This window comes from Nicotiana tabacum, chromosome 13 (genome assembly GCF_000715075.1).
Source record: "Nicotiana tabacum cultivar K326 chromosome 13, ASM71507v2, whole genome shotgun sequence".
Lineage (NCBI taxonomy): Eukaryota > Viridiplantae > Streptophyta > Magnoliopsida > Solanales > Solanaceae > Nicotiana > Nicotiana tabacum.
This window is the reverse complement of record NC_134092.1, coordinates 61,490,798-61,506,316: the sequence shown is the minus strand read 5'-3', so window position 1 is coordinate 61,506,316 and position 15,519 is coordinate 61,490,798.

Here is a 15,519-nt window from a genome sequence, read left to right as displayed (position 1 = left end):
CTAAAAATTTACATTACCCGTTCAATGAGCTCGGTCTGATCTTGATGAGATCTTGTCAGCTCGGCTCGAATACTCATGATCTCCTCTTCTTTATGCACATAGAGGAGTTTGAGGGCGTCTCTCTCCTCCGTAAGATTTTTGAGATCAACCTCACATCGGGCCAACTCATCTCGGTATTTGGAGGACGCTTCTTGATGGAGCGCCGTAGCCTGTACAGAAAGGAAGGAAATCAGACGTAGAGAAATAAGAACAAATGCAAGCATGGTACCATGGGTTAAAACTCACTTAGTACAGAAGCCGCTGAGCCTCATCAAAAATGAGTGATGTGTCTAGGTCGGAAACATGATCGACCCCCGCGAAGCAGCCATGAAATATATCATCCCATTCGGGGGCCGTCCCCACGTCGGGGGTCCCCATGGACCGGGCATCCCGAAACTGCCCCTCAGAGAACGTGGAGCCGGGCGACGAATCATCAATGTTAATTGCCCCGAGCGAGTCACTTGGGGCATTCTATTCTCTTTGAAGGGCCTCAGAACTAGACCCTTTGGTCCACCGGTTGCTCATCACGGCAGGAGGCATCATCAACACCCGATGACTCGGGGACTCTTCTCGGACCTTCCTCCGAGATCACCTCAGTCTGCGGCTGAACCTCCTCGATCGTCACCGGCTCAGCAGTTCTCGAAGCTTCGATGCCTTCCCTCTTCTAAGCCACCGGTATGCAGTCGGCATCTTCTCCCTCCTCGTCTTCATCTCATAGCGTTTGGACTACATCGGCAGACAGAACGGCAGGATCAGTCTTTGACTTTCGAGCCCTGCTTTTCCTGGGCTTTGGGGTATCTGGAGGCGAGGCCCTTCTCCTTTTCTTGTCTTTAGTCGGCTTCAGGACCTCCTCTTCCCCAGGGGGAGGCGGCCTTATGATGATATTATCTCCAAGACCTGTATGAGAAGAAATCAAGTTAAAAAGAAGTATTTCACAGGAAAGCATCAAACACGGACAAGGGAACTTACCATGATTTTTGGCAATCAATCGACCCTTGGCAAAATCGCGCCACGAGCGCTCAGCATATGAAGAGGTTGAAACCAATTGTCAAACCCAACCTGCAAGGTCCGGGACTACACTAGGAAACCATGGGGAAGCTGTACCATAAAGAAGAATATAGATGAGAAGAGGTAAAGGAAACATAACAAGTAATCAAATATTATCGGTGAGGTTCTACTTACGCTTCATGTTCCATTCTTTGGGGTATGGCATCTTCTCGGCAGGGATTAAGTCGGAGGTCTTGACTCAGACAAACTGGCCCATCCATCCTCGATCTTTGTCCTCATCTATGCTCAAGAACAACACCTTCATGTCCCGGCGCTAAAGCCGTATCAGTCCGTCCCGATAAAGACGGGGGCTGTATAGCCTAATGATATGATCGAGGGTAAAATACATCCCCTCGACCTTGCTCGAGAAGAATTTGAGCAAAATGACAATGTGCCAAAAAGAGGGGTAGATCTGGCCTAAGGTTACCCGGTATTGGCGGCAGAAATCGATTATGACAGGATCGACGGAACCCAGTGTGAAAGGGTAAGTATACACACTTAAGAACCCTTTCATATGAGTGGTGATGTCCTCCTCGGGGGTAGGAATCACAAGCTCTTTATTCTCCCAGTGGCAGTTTGTTTTCATCTGCTCGAGATCGCCTTCGGATATCCAACAAATGTATCTATACATGGGCTCGCATCGGCCAGGAACCGAAGAGGGTTTTTCGACTTTAAAGTCGGAAGTAAGTTCACATGGCCTGGGGATGCACTCTTCAATACGTGGCTCCACTGGTATTTTTTCACCGGTCGGCCGTGATGAGGAGATCTTTTCTTCTTGAGGAACGGTCTTTGATGTTTTTGCCATTGCTATATGAGGTTTAAGGAATACGAAGGCAGGATTTGTGTTTTAATAAGAGATTGGCAAACAGAAACCGGCAAAGTTGATGAACTTGAAGGGAATAGAAGAGCCTTTGAAGATTAGAAGAAGTTTGAAAGTAAAGTTTGATAAGCTTATGAAGGTGGTCTATTTATAATAGCCACTTTGATGGTTTGAAAGAACTGGTGGCCGACCATCAACTGGCGTTAATTAATGACCTTGGGAACTGTGCAAATGCGATGCTTCAATCGCTTCTGTTGCTTACGTCACGATGTTGACGTCTTAATTGTTTGAGGTTTTAAATCGAAGTCTCAAATTCATTTCTTCTTGATACACTCCAAAAAATGAGGGGACTATCTGTATACAGTCGAAATTGGGCATACCCGATTTTTTTGGCAGGGGAGTTGCATCGAGGGTTACCTCATAATAGATCGGGCTCGAGCTCGAAGATAGAACATCAAGCCTGGAGATCAAAGTGTTCATTGAGATCGAGACCAGCAACAATCGAGATCAAGCATGACTAATTTCGAGTAAGGCGTAATAACGGAATGGCGAGATATCAGTAACCGGTCGAAGATCACGGCGGAAATCCCGGAACAGATCAAATCAAAGCGGTTATTAGTGCCAATCATAGGATCTACTTCCGTTATTAGAGTTGTACCTTATTTAGGATTCCTCTATTATATAAAGAGGGATCCTATTCACTTGTGAGGGAGACAATCATTATTCACTAATGAGAATATACACATACATTGTTTTTTTTTGTTTTACTTACTGTTCATCGTTGTTTGTTCTATCCCCTACTTTTCTTATTAACTAACCTCTAGACTATCTCGAATCGAGGTCGAGGCATTATTTGCAGACCGGTTTGATTTATTTTATTGTCCAATTTATCTATTTAATTGATTGTTTATCAATTAGTACTGGTTTAAATCACATATCGTTAAAACCATAATATAAGTTTAATTGTTCCTCAGTTTTTAGGGTAAACAGTCATTTTGAGCATTTGCATTCTGTTCGGTGATTTGAGGTCTTGAGTAGCTTCATATGACTTATTATGACTTGCGTGTATGGTCGGGTTTGGTTTTTGAGTGGTTCAGAATTGATTTGGAAAGAATGATTCTCAACTTGGAAGCTTTAAGTTGGAAGAGTTGACCAAGTTTGACTTCTATGTATTTGACTGCCGATCGGATTTTTGATGGCTCTGATGGGTATGCATGGTGATTTTGGATGTAGGCGTTTGTCCGGATTCGTATTTGGAGGTTCCTAGGATGAGTTTGCTCTTTTTGTCAAAAGTTGACAATTTGAAGGTTTAGAAATTTCATAAGTTTGACCATGAGTTGACTTTTGTGGCTATCAGGTTTGGACCATTATTTCAGGAATTTAGGTCCATTTTGTCATTTGGAACTTGTATGCAAAGTTTGGTTTCATTCCGAGTCAATTTGGTATGAATCAGACGCTTGGTTGTGAATATTTGAAATTCTTGAGTTTGAAGGTTTCATGTTAAGTTTTAGTGTTTAATTCTCGGTTTGATGTTATTTTTGGCGTTGAGCCTTTGGATAAGTTTGGATTAGGTATATGGACTTGTTTGTATGATTGGATGGGGTCCGGAGAGGCTCCGGTGAGTTTCGGGGTGGTTTTGGACCATTTTAGCCCTTTCATCTGCTGGTTTTTGGCTACAGAGGTGTACATCGCGATCGCGGAGCTCTGGGAAGCGATCGCGAAGGGTAAAATGCAATATTGGACTTGTGAATCGCATTTGCGGAGGGAAGGTTCGTGTTCACGAAGAAGAAATTTCTGTTGTCACAGGGCTGACTTTGGGAGCTTATATCTTGCAATCTATAAGGAGTTTTGAGGTGATCCAAAAAGAAAATTGTCACTCTTGGTGTCTTATTTTTAGAAAATCAAAACGTTTGACATTTAGAACTTTGTATAGGAAGTTATGGACATTGCACTAGGCTATCTGGAAAGAGTTGAGAGAGTATTTCATAGGACTGTTCATCGCGATAGCAGAGCCTCTTGGCCGCGATTGCGAAGGGAAAAATTGTACTGGACATTTTTGGAATCGTGATTGTGAGGTTGGTGACCGCGATCGCGAAGAAGACGGACTGGCAGGGTTTTAAAACATCCAATTTCAGGATTTTGAGTTCATTTTCTCACTTTTTGAGTACTTGGAGCACAGGTAAGGCGATTTTGGAGGAGATGATTACCCAAATCATGAGGTTAAGTAATTTTATCTTGCTTGGTTTATTTGCTACCTGTTTTATGTATGGGGATATCGTACATGCATGGTGACAATTGCATATACGTAGTCTTGGGTTAAGCATGCGGGTTGAGATATTTATTTGATGTCTTAAATTATTTCATGCCTTCATTTAATCCATGTTATTACATTTTAAATGCTTTAATGGTTACTTGTCCTTACTTGTTACATTCATGCCCTTATTCGTTACATGCCTTAATTTGCTATATGTTTCCATGTATCTGTACATTTATTTATTGACTGCCTTTACTTGCTTTATGACTTTTTGTGTTGCTAGATAGCTACTTTTAACCGCTTTATGTATTTAATTATGTAATTCCCTTATTGCGTTTCGTTGTGAGATACGCTATTGTTGGTTGTAGTTTGTACATTCCTGTAATATTGTTTGGGATCGGGTTGCACGCCGCAACGGATATTGGTATTATTGTTTGCGATCGGGTTGTACACCGTAATAAATATTGGTATTATTGTTTGGGATCGGATTGCACGTCGGAACAGATATTGGTATTACTGTTTGGGATCGGATTGCACGCCGCAACGATATTTGTATATATATATTTGTGGATCGGGTTGTGTGCTGCATCAAAGATAACATATTGATTATTCTTAACTGTTGGTTCCATATTCGTGTTGTATTGAGAAGTTGAGCATAGATGTTATTCTGGGGCCCTCTGTTATGTTAATTACTGTTACAGTTACAGTTTTTATGTTAATTCTTGTTTTCTATATTCTGCTATTATTTCATTTATACTCGCACAGGTTTATAGAGAGTGTCTTGTTATAGCCTCATTACTACTTCGTCGAGGTTAGGCTCGTCACTTATGGAGTACATGGAGCCGGTTGTGCTCATATTACACTTCTGCACTTCTTGTGCAGATTCTGTTATTGGTCCCAGCGGAGCTTAGTGGAGTCTTGCTCGGGCTATTCTCACATGGAGACTTGAATGTCACGCCCCAAACCTGATGAGGCGTGGCCGGCACCCGGTGCCATACTCGGCCCGAGCGTACCATTTTGTAACTGTAAACTCTGAAGAGGTAACCCTCAACTTATGCCGATGAGGCCATGTTCTGAATCGTCTAAAAATAACGCCTCTCTCATCTGTCGGGTAAACATACCTAAAAGCTGATATATATAACTGTGCATGCCAACGAAGTTGCCATGAACATCTATTGATATACAAAATATACAGGACTCATTTACAAGCCTCTAGAGATAACTGAACTGTACCATGGTTAGGACAGGGCCTTGACCTACCCATCAAACATGTATATATAAAATGGACTCCAAGGTATAGACCTGGTAACTCCGAGGAAGTGAAGTTTACCAACCAAACTGATGTTTGACTCTGTCTGTTGGGAGGGTCTGTCCAACTGCCAATCAGGACCTGCATGCATGAAATGCATCGTCCCCGGCAAAAGGGACGTCAATACGAAATAATATACCGAGTACGTAAGGCAACAAAATAACTGAAAGCTGAAACTGAACTGATAATATAATAACTGAAAGTAACTTAGAGTCAAAGATAATCTGAAGATATGCTTACCTGCTGATACAGACCCAACTCTCTCAATATAGTAAGTAAAATAGTTGTCCGACCCTATAAGGCTCGGTATGTGTAACTGCTCTGCCATAGTAGGCTCGCTCATAGGCGCTCGGCCATACTAGGCTCTGTATCTTGGCCATTCTAGGCTCGCTCATAGGCGCTCGGCTATAGTAGGCTCAGTATATAACTTACCATCTAATTAGAGGCTGCCCAATAGGGGACTGCCCATTGCTGTATATATATATAGGCTCAGTATATATAACTACATGTAGGCTCAGTATATATATATATATATATATATATATATATATATATATATATATATATATATATATATATATAGATTCTATACTCTCTTGGCTGAAAGAAGACAAAACTAAACTGAATATGAAGTCCCGATAAGGGAGAATGCTGTAACTTATGAGAGTAGGAAAATCTAAATAAATTCAGGAATATGAACTTCTCTTTATGTCTCGTTATCAAATACATGTAGTTACTGGATCATGCCAAAATGAAGGTAAGGTTTAGCCTTAACATACCTTATCACAATCTGTCCAATAACCACGTTAAACCCATCTTGTTGCACCTTAATCTACAACAATGATAACAATACTATGATCAAGTTATGGAAGGCATAACTATCGCACAATGAACGGCAAGCTTATTTTTAATAAAATGGGCAGCATCTCCCCTATAATCTTTACTTCCTCCCAATTCGACATAACACTAACAACAACAAGAATACAAAAATAATAACATGTATACATCATTTTCCAAAATTATATCCATCATAAAATACCACAAAACCGCCCACACACCCCAATTAGTTCATACACAAAACGACAACCCTAGTAGTGTCAAACAACCCAAAAATGCAATGACGAACGACCAGCCAACCACCCTGACATTATGTGGTGTTTCTCCACAACCTTTCTCCTCCCAAACTCCATAAAAATAGTAGCAAAATAGACAACCCAAAAGCAACACGAAACATCCCACAAAACAGTCCCACAAGTTCAGCAACTCAAAATTGATTTTTCAGTTTCCTAAAACACGTTTTGACTTGTCTTTTCTTTCAAATTGAGCAACACAACCAACAGTACATAATTAAGCCTCTTATCCTATAAACCAGCCATTAATTCAGATTGAAAATATGTTTACAACCAGCCAACAATGATGCAACAACAAATAACATACCACTCTTTCGAAACTCGCTAAGTCTAGTCTTTACGATCGAGTTACAGCTCGTACAAGCCTAGATAATGGAAGGAGAAGCATAAATTTACCTTGGACAGAGTAGAAACCACTAAACCTAGCCCTTCTTCATCCAAAATCAGTCCCCCAACACAGTTACATGAAGGGGAAATAGAAACTAGCAAGCTGTCCGGGCTTTTCGGCACTGGAATCACATCATAACACCCGAAATAACCTAGGGTTTGTGTGGGATTTTTGTGGAGGAGTTGCAGGGGTTCAATTTGGTTTTCTTGATCTGAAAGATGGGTGAAAGTAACGAGTTTATAAGATCTTAAAAGTTCCCTCTTGGCCTACTTTGGAGCTTTTAATTGAGGCCTCTCCTTTTGGCAAGTAGGTGATGCACCTACTTGTAACCTACCAATCTGCGCAGTCTCGCAAAAATATAAATATCTCTCTACTCCAATGTGGTATCAATGAACAATTTAATACGTTGGAAACTACACTCGTAGATATTCAATTTTGTATGTAGATCATCCCGTAATTCCAAGTACATTGGGAGAAATGCTCAGCTAAATTTGACCTAATTTTCAGCATATTTGTGAATGTAACTTGTGATGATCTTTGCCAACTTTTGTTCCACAACTTGCTTGACTTCAAAACATAACACACGACTATTATAAGACTAAAATAACTCATAACATAACCTCCTTATAATTTTGAGCACCCTAGTCTCACCCCAAAATTACATATTATAACATTCTTAATTTGTCGACTTTCGACGAAACCTATTTTCTTTAATTCATTCAGCTTCTACGCCTTCCAACCCTCTTGGTACTTGCAGTTCATTATCTTAAATATTGGTAAACTCCAAGTTAACATGATTAACTTACTTTATTTACTTTTAAAGATGATCTCATTTCTGAGCTTACATCAATTAACTTACGACGTACTCTCACGTACGAATATATGAGGCGTAATATCATTCCCCCCTTTGGAACATTCGTCCTCGAATGTTGAATGATGCGCTTATTAGTCTCACAACCTATAGCTCTTATGAATACTTTAATATTGTCCTTGACATCTAGGAAACTATTTTTTGAATAAATCCAAAGACCAGGGCATTCCCCCCTTAAGGCCTCTTTCTCGCACAACTAACTGTGGTCGGAATTCTTCCAATCTCGTTACTGTTACTACCTTCTGTCGTGCAGCTTGTACAACTCTATCCATGTATGTGTGCCTATGTGACTCTTCTCTCCTTCTTCCTCTATATTTTAGCCAATCTCTAGACCTCATTTTGTTAACTTACATAGAAATATTACAATATGTCCCTCTGGGCATCTATAGGTGTACTGGAGTCCTTCGTTGGTACTTTGTCGAACTTATGACTATCGCTACATCTTGTTCCAAAGCCTCGATTATCTACCCTTATGGATTTACTACATCTAGGCGGGTTATACTATACCATAACACTTACTTCAGTTTATTATTACCGAGGTTTGCTATCCAACTCTAGGTTACTCTCTCGCTGCCTTTCCTATATGTATAAATCTAAGTCCTTTAATGATTCCTCATTACTACTGTTCATCTTAAGAATGACAACCTAATCTCATCTCATACTTTGGGACTTTTATCCATTTATAGTTGATTCACCTTAATGTTGAACTATAATCTACCACTGATAACTTGAAATCTCTTACGTAATACATTGTCACTAGGGCTCACGTCTCATCGGGGAACATCCGAAGTGATTTGCCTGATCCACTCAAGGGCGATACTATACTTCAATAACCGTACTTCATGTCATCCCAACGTGGTTTATCCTATGGGGGGTATTCTAATCCCGTGAAATTCATGAAATCCCTTTTCTTTGAATCATTACTCAATCAAAGGCCTAAATGTCATCCTCTTATTTATCACAATTATACCTTTATTCTACTACCATGGCATCATTCCATCTCTTCTAAATAATCCTAGTCTTAAACTCCTCTGAGTTCATTCAGGTTATATAGAGCTTTCTATAACTTACGTGAACCATAAGCTCTCTTGTTTTGATGGGCCTAATCCTTAGGCCTTACCTATTATCATCACCTTCTCACTCACCTTTTATTATCCTTACTCATGTCTATCTAAAACCTTGTTGCTCTACCATACTTTAGCTTACGACCTACACATATCTATTTATACTACTCGCAACCTTTCTTTAACTTGCTAGCACCATAGATTTCCTTATGTTATTATGGAACCTCAAGTGAGACATCACGTCGTCTCTAACTCTTCTTTACTTTCTTAACTAGATCTCTCGGTACCTGGAAACCATAGGCTGGAAGATATGCCACTGCCAATACCACTATCATTTATGGATACTGAATCACAGTGCTTCTAGCCCTCTATCTGATGTCTGGACTATTCACAACCTTCTGCACTTGAGTATCTCGTACCTCCTTTACCTTTAACTTTCTTACCTTTAAATATCGCATCGTATCTTTTGTGGCTTTCATCTAGGGAGGGTAGTGTATATGCAGACCTTACCCTTACCCCGAAAGAGTAGAGAGGCTGTTTCCGAAAGACCCTCGGCTCAAGAAAACAAAAAGACAAAAGGATAAAAAGAGACAATATTAGTATCACAACAGCAATCATAGGAAAAATAGGAAAAACATTGAAATCCAGAAGAAAGATGCAAAGCAAAAGTGATAGCTAGTAAATAGGACCTGCACTGAAAAGTAAAATAGTAAGATACAACATTGCCACTAGCTATCTTAGACAAAAACCCTACCTGGCTAGTCCTATAATGGTACGAAGTAAGGCAAGACTTAACTACCTCCTAACCTACAACCCTAATACTCGACCTCCATATCTTCCTATCAAGTGTCATGTCCTCGGAAATCTGGAGCCTCGCCATATCCTGCCTGATCACCTCTCCCCAATACTTCTTAGGCCGCCCTTTACCTCTTCTCGTGCCCTCCACAACCAGTTGCTCAGACCTCCGTACCGAAGCATCTGGGCTTCTCCTCTAAACATGTTCGAACCATCTAAGCCTCGCTTTCCGCATCTTGTCATCAATGGGAGCCACGTGCACCTTCTCCCGGATATCATCATTCCTAATCTTATCTATCCTAGTGTACCCGCACATCCACCTCAACATCCTCATTTCTACTACTTTCATCTTCTGGATATGTGAGTTCTTAACGGGCCAACACTCAGCCCCATACATCATGACTGGTCTAACCACCGCTTTATAGAACTTACCTTTGAGTAATGGTGGCACTCTCTTGTCACACAGGACTTCAGTTGCTAACCTCCACTTCATCCATCCTACCCCAATACAGTATGTGACATCCTCGTTGATCTCCCCCCTGGATAACCGAACCAAGGTACTTGAAGCTGCCTCTACTCGGGATGACCTGTGATTCAAGCCTCACATCCATGCCCAATTCCCCCGCTCAGTGTTGAACTTACACTCCAGGTATTCCGTCTTCGTCCTGCTCAGCTTGAAACCCTAAGACTCAAGAGCCTATCTCCAAACCTCTAGCCTCTCGTTAACACCGGCTCATGACTCATCAATCAGAACTATGTCATCGGCGAATAGCATGCACCATGGTGCGTCCCCTTGAATATGGTGTGTTAACGCGTCCATCACCAGGGCGAATAAGAACAGACTGAGTGCAGAACCTTAGTGTAACCCTATTACAACCGGAAAATGCTTAGAGTCACGTCCTACTGTCCTAACCCGAGTCTTAATCTCATCATAGATGTCCTTAATTGCCATAATGTAGGGAACCGGCACACCTTTTGCCTCCAGGTATCTCTAGAGAACTTGTCTAGGAACCTTGCTTACCTTTAAATCTCGTATCATATTTTTGGTCTTTTGTTTTATAAACACCCTTCCACATAGGTGGAATTCACATCCACAACTTGAAACTCTACTATAATACTTGCACCTCTGGTGCATACACAATCCGGTGGGAGCTCCATACTGACTTCTTATGAGGCTAGTACCCTTCTAACTGGCTTTATCGTAGAGCCTTTATAGAATATGACTGTTGTACTATCTCTTTTGTACCTCTGATATTAAGAGTGATTATGCAATGTTCTCAATCACAATTTCTATAATTATCTAGGTTTAATAATCAGACTCCTGATTGACTGAGCTGATGTAGCTCTTTAGTTTCCTCTTCTCTCTCAGCCTTCAAGTAGGCTTAAGCTATCTTCCGATCCATGGCTTAGGGTATTAGTTATTACTTTAGCCAATTGTGGACGCTATGGAACATTCATGATCCAACCTTCTTATAATTCAAGTATTTGTCTGTGACGTGGACTCAATTCTTTCTTTAACTTATATTGGAGTCTCCTATAACTGTAAAAATGTTAACATATATGCTGCATGAATAATACTCTAAAATCTTAAGTGCGATCGTAACGTAACTAACTCTGGGTCATAAATCGAATAATTCCTGTCATGCCTTCTCAATTGTCTTTAAACATAAACAATTACTTTTCTTGGTCGTTCTGCCACTTATTGCATGAATACTTGGCTTATCTTAGTGCTCACAAATATTGGAATTTCGTGCAAATCCTATGTTCCCGAATGTTACCTTTGATTTTTTGTTTTACTTCCCATTCATTAGCCACAATAGGTGCCACTTTCTTATGGAGTGCATACAATATTGTAGTGAGACTTTTGTTACAAGACCATTTCTTCTTCAGGTTACTATGCTTAGGTTGAAGCCTTCTTTCTTATTTTCTCAGCTAGTCTTTTGTTGTAGTACTTAGGGTAGACCCTCTAAATCCTGTAAAGCTGCGAGCTTATTATATCGTATACCCGAAGGAATTTTTGATGTTCTTACTCGCCTCTAATTATCCCTGGTTACTTACCTCCGTGCCCTTATGCTCGTAGGGTTGCTTCTGAACTGAGATTTTTATTGTCTCCCCAATGGCACTCTCTTTTATTCGGTAACACTTATACGGTACCTTTAACTACCCCAACTTTTATCTTAATATTTCTAAAGGATTACGTCATATCTGCGAGAGTGAATTCCCTATGTTGGGGTTCATTACCTTTATCTTGCATGATCCGCTGATTTATCTGTATCCTCTTGTCTAGCCATAACTAGTCTCTTCCTGAATCAATTACTAACTACTCATTCGTCCATTCTCATATTTATATTTTGCGTGGCCTCTCTTTGGTTATGTCTTTTGCCTTAACTTACCTTTTGCATTGGCTCCTAATGTATCAACTGCCCATTCACACTTATTTATCAATAACATCCTGGTCGGGAACCTTTACTGTCACTCCCCGTCATTGTGCTTGCATAATATTCTGGAGTCGTAACATATCTGTATGATCTGAATAAATGCTATCTTATTCCTTTCGCCTTTTTACCGCATTTTTCCTTTACTATTCCATAGTTACCAGAACCACTTAACTCCGACTTAATACCATATCACCCCATCTTCTCCCCCTTTAGGGGAGTACTAACATTTAATGCTATGAAGATCAAATATTTTGCCTCTTCATCTTCATCGTCTTTTCACGTCTTCACTAACTCTTACTCGCCTTGCGATAACCCTTTTCAACCAGGGATAACTAAATTTCTTACATGCGAGGGTGACTGTCATGCCCCAAACTCAGGGAGCGCGACCGACGCTCAACCGAGTAAACCCAGTTGAGCAAGCCTAATTTACATAACCTCTCATAATTAGTCATGCATGATTTACCATAACATAATTGTATCTTGACTTTCGTAGTGAATACATTTGGCTCAATGGCCCATAAATTATTTTTTCTTTTTTTTTTCTCTCGTGATGGGTATATAGCTTCATAAATATCTGTGAACATAAATACATGACGAAACTCAAAACTTAAGCATGACCCACAGTGTATATGGATCTTCTATGACAATAGACACCTAAGTACATAAAACCAACTAGACTCGAATACCCACTGGAATTGTAGCGGGCTCGCCATAATCTGCTGCGTAGAAGATCCCTTTCAAAGATCCATATCATATTATAGAAGTATACCTGCATCCATTAAAAGATGCAGCACCCCCGACAAAAGGGACGTGAGTATATGTGGAATAGTACTTGCATGTAAGGCAAATAAAACAACATATGAAATCATGGTAATTCAAATAAGATACATACAAAGTACATCAAGAACTACGAAATATCCCATAGATTCACATTTCAAGTCTCGTCATGCTTACATCATTTTAAACTTCATTTAGCATTAACTGACCAATATGAACTATGCGTGGAATACATAATATAAAGTAATTGAAAGAACATGTACAAACAAGGCCAATGAAAGTGGCACCTAATGTCTGTGTTAACAATGCGTCTCACTAGACCGTCCATATCCCTCTCTTATATTACACCTATACATTTCACTTGTGCATTTTATAGACCGTTCATGTTGTTTACTTACAAATACACCTGTACATTTCATAGACCGTTCACAGTATTTACTTACACAATAAACCTGTGCGTTTCATAGATCGTTCACAGTGTTTACCTACACAATACACCTGTGCGTTTTATAGACCGTTCACAGCATTGACTTCCACAATACACCTGTGCGTTTCATAGACCGTTCACAGTGTTTACTTACACAATACACCTGTGCGTTTCATAGACCGTTCACAGTGTTTACTTACACAATACACCTGTGCGTTTCATAGACCGTTCACAGTGTTTACTTACACAATACACCTGTGCGTTTCATAGACCGTTCACAGTGTTTACTTACACAATACACCTGTGCGTTTCATAGACCGTTCACAGTGTTTACTTACACAATACACCTGTGCGTTTCATAGACCGTTCACAGTGTTTACTTACACAATACACCTGTGCGTTTCATAGACCGTTCACAGTGTTTACTTACCACAATTCACCTGTGCATTTCATAGACCGTTCACAGTGTTTGCTTACACAATACACATGTACATTTCATAGACCGTTCACAGGAGTTCATAACACAATATACCTATGCGTTTCATAGACCGTCCACAAGATTTCATAACATTATACCTATGCGTTTCATAAACCGTCCATAGGATTTCATAACATAATATACCTATGCGTTTCATAGACCGTCCACAGGATTTCATAACATAATATACCTATGCGTTTCATAGACCGTCCACAGGATTTCATTACATAATATACCTACGCGTTTCATGGATCGTCCACAGGATTTCTTAACATAATATACCTATGCGTTTCATAACATATCATTATGCATATAACCATATATAAACTCAAAGTGACATGATTAACATTACATTAAGGTCATAAGTTCCCGGATCATTGGAGCACTTCATGTTCATGCCCATCATGGAAAAACATAGCACATTACATTAGCACATACATGGTGAATCAATAAGTGAATTTCATTGGCACATGAGCCCAATTTCTTTTCTTAAGGTTCATCATCATTTAGCATAGGACATCTCCCTTTCATCTTGTTATTCACTCACTTGACGTATTGAGGTCATTAGCTAAGCTCATGATTCTTGAGGACTTAACATAGAAGTCATTTATATACATTATTTCAGAAGCATACAACTATAGTTGAAACCATTGGGACATACAACACCTCATAATTCTCATTTAGGCAAATAATCACATTTCATGTTCATACTATCACTTCATTAGTACTTTCAATTACTTACAACATCATTATTTCATTAGCTCCCTTTTTGCCATACATATTATTCTTCATTCATGGCACGGTGGGTATATCTTATATTCCATACTTTCATTTCATTACCTTCAAGACTCATCATCATAGTTCACACATCATTTTATTTCATTGGCTCTATTGGCCATAATCATAACCTTCATTATTGGCACATTGTCTACACTTTATATCCCCAACTCACTACTTTCACTACAAGTATCTTTGTAGATTATTGACAACAAAGAATCTCTAATCACGACTTTTAGTACACCTATGAGCAAATAAGAGTCTTATGTACATTGAGACTTCTTACACAATTTGGCATAATAGCCTTCACTTGAAACACTACTTGGAGTCATATCATCTTTATACCCAACTCATGCTTTGAATACATTCCCGAAGGATAACATCATATGATAAGAGCATCCAAAATACATTTTGAATATATATACCTTTCAACACAAAGCTTATTCAGAATAATTGATTTATAAAGAATAACTCGGGACTTACAAGAGCATCATGGAATTCAATTCTATGAAAGAAGTTTAGCAAACATGCCTTGATGGAGCTCTTTAGTGATACTAAAACCTCTCACTACTCTTAGAACTTCAATCTACATCAACATAATTCAATTGGACCAATATTAGTAAACATTTCCAGTTTTTTTTGTCATTTTGGCATTTTATCAAACACCTAGAGTGCATAACACTCAACTACCTCTAGTCATGATGTTTCTTCATCCAACAATCCCCCATTCCTACCAACATGAGATACTACAACATCCTTTGTCCACTAACTACATTCTTAGCACCATTGTAATGATCAATCAACTCACATCCGTCAAATTTTACTAATTAACTCATTACAAAATCTCTACAACATTCAATAATCTAGGTTAAGCACTAGTGGCTTCCAATCACCATCCCATAAGT